The 10,898-nt window shown below is 40.6% G+C and overlaps 1 long non-coding RNA gene across 1 annotated transcript; it reads left to right on the plus strand.

Annotated features, from left to right (window-relative positions):
• Positions 1–5,532: 5,532 nt before the first annotated feature.
• Positions 5,533–10,426, plus strand: LOC142160036 (uncharacterized). The gene is made up of 3 exons (XR_012693014.1): positions 5,533–5,869; positions 7,394–7,513; positions 10,202–10,426. It is a non-coding gene; the product is annotated as an uncharacterized LOC142160036 (long non-coding RNA).
• The last annotated feature ends 472 nt before the right edge of the window (positions 10,427–10,898 follow it).

Genomic DNA, 10,898 nt, shown 5'->3' on the forward strand with positions numbered 1-10,898 from the left:
GGCAAAAAAAAGAAATCTTCGGAAAGACGTTACAACTGCTTCGGAATACAGGAGAAACCCACCGCATAATGAAACTCTAATAGCCGGCAGGTCTATTTATAACCTGGGGCTTCCATCTCTATCAACGAGGGAAAGCGTGGGAACGCCAACGTCAGATCCTCCCTGATGGATCATTTGGGAGAAAAGTGCTGCTAGACTGCTTCGGCTATAATGTTGCTGGACCCAGGTGGGTATATTATAATGAAGTTGAAGCGGGTTAGGTTAGGTTCTGATGATTCCACCTCTGATGTTGTATAATTTAACGATTTGTCTTTATTTTTTTTTACAAGTATGACATTTCTATTTAAAGGGTTTATTTTTGAAGTAGTTGTTCTTGTCCCTGACAAGTTTCCTTCTTTTTCTCTCCACCATCTCCTTTTCTAACTGATCCAATTTGGAATTAGCTTTTTGAAACTTGCCTAGGCTTTCAATATTTGTTTAATTTCTCACTTACATTTGCAATATCTTGTGAGTATCTCTCCAGCATTAAATTATAGAGCTTGATTAAGACATTGATAAGTTCCTTTGATTATTGTATTAAAATCCTCTCCCACACTTGTTTTTTTTTCATCAATTCTCCCACACTTGTTTTAACTCTTTGGTAAGTAGATCAAATACTTGGAAGACATTGGGTATTACTGTACTTACCATTCTGTTTGACATAATTATCACAAGTGGTGCGATTCCATCATATCTTAGTTTGTTAAGACATTGTTGTCATTTCAGTGGGTCCCCCAACCAATCCCTTGTGTTGGGGTACCCTGGGGACTAATGATGAAGGTAGACATGTTGAAGATATCTCTGGAAATATCAGACTTTTGTCCTTCCTCTGTATAAATTACATAAACAAATTCATATCGGAGTATTTTACATCTTAATATGGAACCTAATATTTATTACATGCCCAGTGGAATAAATATTATTACTTCATTGAAACCCTTAAAAATGTCCCTATCTTGCTTCTTGTGATTTTGCTTCACGGTTTCCTTTTTTTGTATTCTTATTATCTTTTTCTTTTTTTGGTAGCTTTCTTGATGAGTTGTATTTAGTTTTAGTTTCCATACTTTATGGTGTATGATTATGCTTCTTTCCTTCTTTGTTCTCACCATTAATTTTGTAATTTTCTTTTTTTATCCTTTCTGGCTAGTGCATAAAAGTGGCTGATTGTTTTTGTTATTTTCATTTTGCCTTGTCATTTATTTATAGGTTGCCTGGCAACCAACTACTATTCCTTATGCATGTTAGGAAGTATTAGGTATGAATAGTATTATGTACAGTGTCGGACTGGGGCATGAAGAGCCCACCGGGGAATGCAACACTAGGGACCCACCAAAGGGGGTGTGGTCAGCCATCATAGGAGGCGGAACCAGACACTAGAGGGGGAGTGGTCAGTCCACGAAAGACAGCTAGCACCTTAGTGTAGTGAAACTACAAGCCCCAGCATGCTTTGCCAATATATAGCAGCTTATTGCTGTAAGGATATGCTGGGACTTGTTACTTGTAGTTTCACAACACCTGGAGTACCACAAGTAAGCCAAGCCTGCACTAGACTCAGAACATTTGACAGACTGTCCTACCTGTTGTTGTCACTTTTACCACCTGTGGCTGCTGGTTTCTTTAGTTGCGGCTTGTCTGTATCCTGGAATGTTGAGGGCCCTATTTGGAAAAAATAATGGGTACATTTAGAAATGCCAACCATCCCTGCCATTAAATCAACAGCACCTTCAATTATAGACCCAAACCACCTCAGCATTAAAGGTCCCATCAAAAAATTTACAGGGATTTATGGGATTGGCGCAAATCAGAGGGGAAGTGGGATACACAAGGATACAAACATACGCACCTATTTGGACTGTAATGTGTATCTAATACTGGGTGTGTGTAATGATCAACAAAGCTAAATTAATATCAAAACCAATACTAATAACATTGTAATCCAGTGTTATCAAGATAAAAAACTGTAATACATAAATGATTTTTTAGCACAAACAATATAAACAACTGGTTAAAGTATACTTACCCAAAAGTTGATTGATGCAGCCTCTCTGATCTTCTCCCTTCAGCGGCGCGGGAACATCAGCTGACAGGGTGAGTGGGCGGGTCACATGTGAAAGGTGAAAGATGACTGGCTGTCAGTGACAGCCAGTCATCCGCAGCAGCTGGGACGCCGGAGAGGAATGCGAGCACCCTGGTGTGAACAACGGGCCTCCAGGTAAGCTCCGCCCACATCGAAAAGGGGGTGTGGCCGTAAGGTATCCGGGCCTACCGGTAATTTTACCGGTAGTCCTGTGGGCCAGTCAGACGCTGATTATGTATTATGGCAATATATGATTTAGTTTATAATACTGCTCTATTTTGGGATTTCTAACTATACTGGTGTTTTGGAGATTGTGTGATTGCTGATATATGACTGATTTTGTTTCTCTATAAGTACCTCAGATCGGCAGCCACACAATGGCGAGCAGGATCTGTTCTTTAATAGATCTACATAGTTTTGCTTATTATAACATTGATGTTGCTCTTCATTTGGTCTTATGGTAAACATTCATGTGTTTATATTGACTCCTTGTTCTTTTTTCTGTTAAAGTAAACTAGATTTGACTGAAGTTAATCAGGTATACATTTAATAGTAGATTGTAGAATGAATATAATTATAATCTTTCCTGATAAAATGGTTAATGTATGTGTTTCACTAAAAGGACACTAGAGGCCACTAGATGTCCTTATACATATATACCGTATAGCAGGTTTTCCCAAACCCAGTCCTCAGGGCTCCCCAACAGTGCAGGTTTTCCATATCTCCTTGCTGGAGCACAGGTGTATTCATTACTGACTGACACATTGTAACAGATCCACAGGTGGTCCTAATTATGTCACATGTGATCAGGAAAACCTGCACTGTTGGGGAGCCCTGAGGACTGGGTTTGGGAAACCCTGCCGTATAGTGATCTGAGACTTAGCTGCCATGTGTTACAAAGATAACTGGTTCAAGTCAGTTCTCAAACTGAGAGACAAAATGATTCCAATTCCAGAAGAATCTCCCAGAATGCTGAGCAGTGAACCATACCCACAGGACCAGCCCAGATGGGACCCTGGACGAATGAGCCACAAGGGGATATCGAAATGATTGACTGGTCATCATATTTAACCACTTCTTTCTCTGTACTCAAACAAAAAGTATCTGTTGACAAAGACTTTTATATCTTTTTAGTTCTCTTAATTCTTTTCATATGAACATTCAGTTATGACTACAGTAGTTGTTTGAAGTCTGGTGTATGTTTAAGCACTCGTACTGTTTGCTAGCCTGATTTTGCGGGACTATAATTCCACTGGATCTGGTTCTCTTTGAGGTCATTCAGAATAACACAGCATATATTGTCTGATATTTAGTTAGGAAGTAAAGGGATTGGGAGGTTTATTATCCCTAGACAGGACATGAATATCCCAATAGGCTGACTAGACTGCAACCTACTGCGCTAGGGGGGGGGAGTGTTGTGGCCGATTTAAAAAGCCAAGTTGTTATGAGTTTCCAAAGCACAGGAACATAAACGTGGTTTTGGAGGGGGGAGGAAGCCGGATTTTAAATTAAGGACAGGTTCGTTTTTACCTACCGAATATTAGCCTGTGTGGAAGGCAAGGGGGCACTGTGAGCGTATTAGTCTAGGGTGGTCTGAACCATTAATCAGGCTCTGTGCCCAGATCTCCTAGATTTCAATAAATTCAGGGGTCCCTTTGTTTGATATGGTAAGTTGTCTAATTTTCAAAATGGTAGGTTACCAGATATCCCTACACATTTTGGGCCTTATGTACAGTTGAATGTAATTTACACAAAAAGCATAGGCATAAATCATTTTGTTATGTTTAAAATATGTACTTCACTTAGATTTCGGAGCCGCACGTATCTTAAGATACGTGCAACTCTGCATAGTACGCAAAATACGTACATTTCCGTAAGATGCACTTAAAGCATATTATACATTAAACATCATACACTACAAGCCATAAGCCCAAAAAATAAATACATAATTAAAAAAAATTGAACCAAACCAGATCTAGTGCTGCCAGCCTAGGCTGGTATCAGCAAACTTGCAGATGGCAAAAAGTGTGGGATGTCCCTGAAATTGGCAAAACTACCATTAGGCTATTCCAACCAGGTCTGGTGGCACTATAGCAGGGAAACCACCAGCGTGGGGTCCCCCTGCCATAATACCAACCAGCAAAGTGCTGAGTTCCCTAGGGAAAAAGAATTTGGGATCCATCTAGGACAAACCAGGCCGTGGTGATAGCACTAGGGCTCTTCTCCCACCCCTGGTGCAGTGGTTATGAGGTAATAAGTCAAAAAAGGAGTTCATTTTTCAATGTGTCCATGGTGCACTACATGTCCAAGCATACCCAGACTGCCATCAAGTGTCTGGCTTATAGCACTACAAACACCAGCATACCCATGGCTGCCATCAAGTGTCTGGCTTATAGCACTACAAACACCAGCATACCCATGGCTGCCAGGCCATGTTAGCATTTGAGGAATTTATAACAAGGAACCGAATAACTAAGATATGGGAGAATCGCACAAATTATCACCTATGTTATATCACAAAAAAGGATGCAAATTGTATTGGACATAAGAAACTGTCTATGTACAGCGGGTACCAATTGAACAACTAGCGACCACTATATTACTAGTTCACCAGGCTGTCAATCAGGAGCCACTTTCCTGACAGGTCATTTGCCATTAAGTAACAATATTAATTAATGGTCAGGGTGAGCATCAATTACAAATGAGAGTCCCTGAAAGTACAACTATAGAGACTGTGAACCTCTGTTAATGCAATTCTCAGTTCCAAAACCTATATATACATAAAACAATGAAAGTGGTGATAACTATAGAAGAAATAAAGAAATATGGAATATTCATAGTATTAATTAATCGATTAATTGTGAAGTAACAAACAAGCAATCTAGGTATTTTACGTTCAGCTGTCTATAAGTGAACGGATCAGGACAGAGAGCTTGACAATCTGTATATATGCATAATGTCTATAATGCTAATAGATGAACCAAAGACAGCAGATCATTAATGAGCATACAGAGATCTCAGGAAAAAAACCCAGAACACATCTAAAGAGATTCATAGGCTGGTTAGATTTATAATTCATTCTGTTTTGGTATGAAGGAACCAGGGGCTGGCTGGCAAATTGTAGCTCAGGGGGGGGCAAGATTCAGCTCAGCAGCCTATTAAGAACATTTTAAGGAAAAAAATTGCAGGTGAACCAGTCACCCGGCGGCCTAAGGTAGTCCACTATGGGAGCGACCCAGAGGGCAGAGGCCCCCCTTGTCCCAGGAGAAAACATAACAGAGAGGCTGATAATCTCTGTTACTGAAAGCCACATGTCCAATATAAAGGGCTATATGTACACTGAACTAAAGCAACATATATTATATGGCCTTTCATGTAATCAATGCATAGTTCTGTAAGAAAATAAAACAATCAGTGGATTATGTAATCAGTAGGGATAGAGAGATTGCTTCTGGACAGCCATCAGTTTACTGAAGAGGGACAATTATCTAAGAGATAGGACACCTGACACCATGGTGTGAAAAGCTGCTCCAGCACTGTGAGATACAGCTGTAAGCAAAGACCACCACCCTCATTTGCATGGAAACGCCCCTTTTTTAACCAGCTGATTTGCTTGAGGCAGCTATGATCCCTGTGCACACAGCGGCGGCCATGTTGTTGTAGCTTATCCTCTTTGAAACGCACGGACCGGATGTGACGTATTGCATTTTAGTAGAAGATACGGATTGGACAAGCTGCTGTGATTGACAACAGGTAATAATATCTCTCCAGTAGGTATGAAATGCTGGTGGCTTTTTATTATAATACATGTGGAGCAGACTCTGGTGTAATATTATATTACATGTGGAGCAGACTCTGGTGTAATGTTAGTGTAATATAGGTGAGGTAGACTCTGGTGTAATATTATATTACATGTGGAGCAGACTCTGGTGCAATGTTAGTGTAATATAGGTGAGGTAGACTCTGGTGTAATGTTAGTGTAATATAGGTGAGGTAGACTCTGGTGTAATGTTAGTGTAATATAGGTGAGGTAGACTCTGGTGTAATGTTATATTACATGTGGAGAAGACTCTGGTGTAATGTTAGTGTAATATAGGTGGGGTAGACTCTGGTATAATGTTATTATAATACAGGTGGTGCAGACTCTGGTGTAATATTATATTACATGTGGAGCAGACTCTGGTGCAATGTTAGTGTAATATAGGTGAGGTAGACTCTGGTGTAATGTTAGTGTAATATAGGTGAGGTAGACTCTGGTGTAATGTTATATTACATGTGGAGAAGACTCTGGTGTAATGTTAGTGTAATATAGGTGGGGTAGACTCTGGTGTAATGTTAGTGTAATATAGGTGGGGTAGACTCTGGTGTCCCAGGGAAGGGTCACTATGTGATGTGTGTTCTATGTAAGCCCCATGTAGGAACATTAACGATGGATGAATCATCTCTATGTGCAGGGTGTGGGGTCTGCAGACATCTCCCACATTATTTGCACATATTAGAGGTTTTATATATTATAGTTTATTATATATCCGTTCCCTGCCCTGTTCCCACATATGCACAATCACATGTTATACTATCTCAGGGTTGGTTATTATTTTGCATATTATATACTCCTTCCCTGACACTGTCCTGTTTATCCATATTCACACAAATACTTAAACTTTATTGCACATGTAACACAAATGTATGAATTACTGCAGCAGGAAGGTGCAATTAAAGTATTCTTTTTCTTCTTTAGCATGACAAGAAAGTAAATACTGTGCTCTTTAGTCCCAAATATCCACCGTATACATTTTCCATCACGTGAAACGCATCTCCATGCCCATATAACCTCACAATGCCTCGGCAGCACTGTGGCTTAGTGGTTAGCACTTCTGCCTCACAGCACTAGGGTCAGGAGTTCGATTCCCGACCATGGCCTTATCTGTGTGGAGTTTGTATGGTCTCCCTGTGTTTGCATGGGTTTCCTCCGGGTGCTCCGGTTTCCTCCCACACTCCAAAAACATACTGGTAGGTTAATTGGCTGCTATCAAATTGACCATAATCTGTGTTTCTGTCCGTTTGTGCGTGTGTGTGTTAGGGAATTTAGACTGTAAGACCCAATGAGGCAGGGACTGATGTGAGTGAGTTCTCTGTACAGCACTGCGGAATTAGTGGCGCTATATAAATAGATGATGATGATAATAACAATGACAGTATTCAGACACCCCAGTATTGCTTCATATGAGTGTGCCTGTAACATTTCTTTAACAATGTACTTATCTAACACATTTACAGGGCAGAGTATCCTGTGTATAACTTTCTACGGTTTCTAGGAGGATGGACGAGGACAAAAGTCACAAGACTGGGAGGATATTAAACCTCACCCTGGAGATTATCTACCTGCTGACTGGAGAGGTGAGGGATTCTGGGACTGTCATTGTGACAATGTAATTCAGTGAGGACTTAGGGTGCTTAGTGTTGAAAGGAGAACTGGGGGGACTTAGTAGGGAAAATATGGGACTTATGTGGTGAGAAGAGTCTAGTAATGTAACTTTGTATGTGAAGTCATAAATACTGATAAACGTATTATACGTGGTTTAGTAACAGAGATGTAATAATCCCATTGAAGCAGTGATGTAGGGACAGGAGGTCATTGCGGTGGCTCCTTCCTCTGTTATCTCCGTATGAAGTGCTGCTTCAGTTTATTCACCGATTATGCTTATTCCTGCACAATCCACAGCACCCGTGCTCAATACAGTTAGAACTCTGACTTGAGAATTTGTGTTCAAATGGGTTCACATAGCCTTTATTATCTCCCTGTCGCCTGGTCAAGCTCTTGCAAGGACATACCCATTGTGGGGCGAGAATGTTGCAGCCTTTTGTCTTTGGTAACCTTGGAGAACCTGGTACATCTTTGACTAGGCACCAATGGGTTGGAAACAATGAATCTGTATTTGCTACCTTCTGGCAAGGTCTCTCATTCTGCATTAAGGAAGAGTTAGCATCTTGGGATCTCATTGCTACTCGATTTTGATCACCTTGGGCAACAAGGTGGATCTGCGTTCAGAAAATTCAACGAAATGAAGGACTGCTTCATGTTAATTTGTCCCCCAACCCATTCTTCTTTTAACTGAAAGGCCATGGAAGTAGATATTTCCCATCCATCTGAGGAGCATACCCACAGAAGAACATTTGGACTATGTTTGTATTGAGGAATTGAAGGAAATTATTTTCAACCAATGTTCTCAGAAGGTGGGAAACCTGAATGTTTAGTTGGATTCGGTGAGGCAAGTGTAGAAGATTCCTCTTCTTCAAAGAACAAAAAGAGTTAAATTTTTCTGTAATGGTGAATGTCTCTTTTAACAAAACATGCTTTACTACAGTCTTCCTGCATTCTGGAGCAACAGGAATCTTTATTGAAAACAGTCTCATTCAAAACCACTTAATGCTATTGATGGGTCTTATGTCTAGATGTTCTCCAGTTTAGAGCAATTCCTGTTATTCTTCAGGTGTTTTGCATAAAGAGCAAATGTCCTTTATTTTGTGATTTCCAAGTCCTTGAACACAATACTCCTTGGTTTGCCATAGTTTCAGAAGAATACTGCTGTCCTGGATTTGTATTCTGGGATACTGGACAAGTGATTCCTAGGGTCCTTTTACTGCACCTCCTATCTGAAACAGTCATTCCCATTTCTCCTCTGCCTGTGACATCCTGTTGGTACTCCCCGCTATTTTTCCCAGTGCAATAATTAGACCAGTGGTGGACAGCAGAGATTTCACCTGTGGCCCCTTTTCTGTGACACGCTCTGAGGGTATTTTGTTGCAACTGGTGTGTATGAGTGGAATTTTGAAGCACGTTGCTGAGGTTGATTTGGGGCTGTTTCTTACTTCTTGAAATTAAGGATAATATGCAGCCCTTTTTAAAGGCTGGAGGCATGAAGTATGTTGGGTTGTCCATCACTCCATGAACCATATGATTATGCTATTAACCTCTTTCCTCCTACTATTCCCAAACAAAGAGCTAGACCAGAATATATTAAATAATACCTGGAGAGAGGTTTCATCTGAATATCGCCCACTTTCGCTAGTGCAGGCTTCTTTGTTAAGAAGAAGGACCACACTCTAAGACCCTTCACTGACAAAAGAGACCTTACTGAATTCATGATCAGCAAATCCTCTTCTATTGATATGTGAGCTTCTTCATATCCATAGAGCTTTAGGGCCTGTTTCAGAGTGAGACGTCAGTCATTTTGCGCTGTGTATCTTTGCGTTTTTTCACTGTACACATACTCAGAAAGTAAAACATACACAACAGCAATTATTCCAATTTGCTAATTTTTGACACCTACAACTCAGATCCATTTCCTTCCTTTTCTGAAGTTTCTGCAGCCAATGGCACTATAGCAAATCTTCTGTCTAGTTCACCAGCCTCAAAACCATGGACAAAGTTAGTTTCCTTCAAAACCAAGTAGCAGATAAGCACTGTAGACCTATTCTTTAACTAAGACCAGGAGACAGTCTGACTTTCTTCAGTCAATATTACATTGCTTTACGTTTCATTGGTCATTACAAGGACAGAACAAATCAATGCAGTGCCATTTTGAACTAAATTATCTTCATTACAAATATCCAATGTCTCCCAAATCCTTTTTAAAACCTCTTATCCTTAATAGTTTTACATTAAGCCGCTAAAATCCCTATCTCTGGACAATCCGCAAGCATTAGAAAGGATTCCAATCCTAAAATCTCTTGGGGCAAATTCTTCTATTTAGTTAATATGAAGGGTTGCAGCCCAAATGGACACTCTTGGTTCAATACATTCTATGTTCATACTCCTCTAGTGATAAAAATGGTTTATTTAACACTCTTGCAAACTTAACTAAGGTTATATGATGGCCACCTGTAGGGGTTTACTATAAATACCCGGTGCGTGTATTCTTCCCGCCTCATGTCTAGTTTCACCAGTGTGTTCAGCCGATTCAACTGGTATTTTAGACCTATAGGAGCATATCTTTATATCTGTATATTGGCGATAAGTGACTGATCTCTGTACCAGTGAAAAGTGCTTCTCTTTGTGCTGATTTCTTTTCCTTCAAAACTCAGGATCACACAGTTGTGAAGAAGACATCTGGTGAGTGTGTGACACCCAGTAGCCGTCCCCGTGTGTCAGGAGGATTGAGCAGGACCCAGAGCCCCATCACGGAGCCTCCACCTCACTCACTGATACATGAGAGAAACAATGACCAGAGGATTCTAGAACTCGCCAACAAGATCATTCAGCTGCTGACTGGAGAGGTGACTGCTGGGAATGGGACATTATACAGTAACACCAGGGGATTTGTGTCTGGGTGATGACTGTATCATTGTGTGTGTCAGGTTCCTATAAGGTGTGAGGACATCACTGTCTATTTCTCCATGGAGGAGTGGGAGTATTTAGAGGGACACAAGGGTCTGTACAAGAACGTCATGATGGAGAATCACCGGCCCCTCACATCACTGGGTAAGAGGAGACGTTCATCTATTGTAAATGAGAGAGCAGTTATGATGGCCACATAGAAACACACACCATCTGATAATCATATAAACAATGTATTCATCACTGCGTGTTTCCTACAGATGGATCCAGTAACAGAAATACCCCAGAGAGATGTCCCCGTCCCCTTTATTCACAGGATCATACAGAGGAAAATCACAATATCCTGCAGGAATATGAGGTAGGTGGAATTCAGTGTCTTGCCAAATAATCAAAATATGAAAGTAACTCTACACTATATGATCTGTAGAGAAACTGTGTGGATCT

The sequence above is a fragment of the Mixophyes fleayi genome, chromosome 6, assembly GCF_038048845.1.
Source record: "Mixophyes fleayi isolate aMixFle1 chromosome 6, aMixFle1.hap1, whole genome shotgun sequence".
Lineage (NCBI taxonomy): Eukaryota > Metazoa > Chordata > Amphibia > Anura > Limnodynastidae > Mixophyes > Mixophyes fleayi.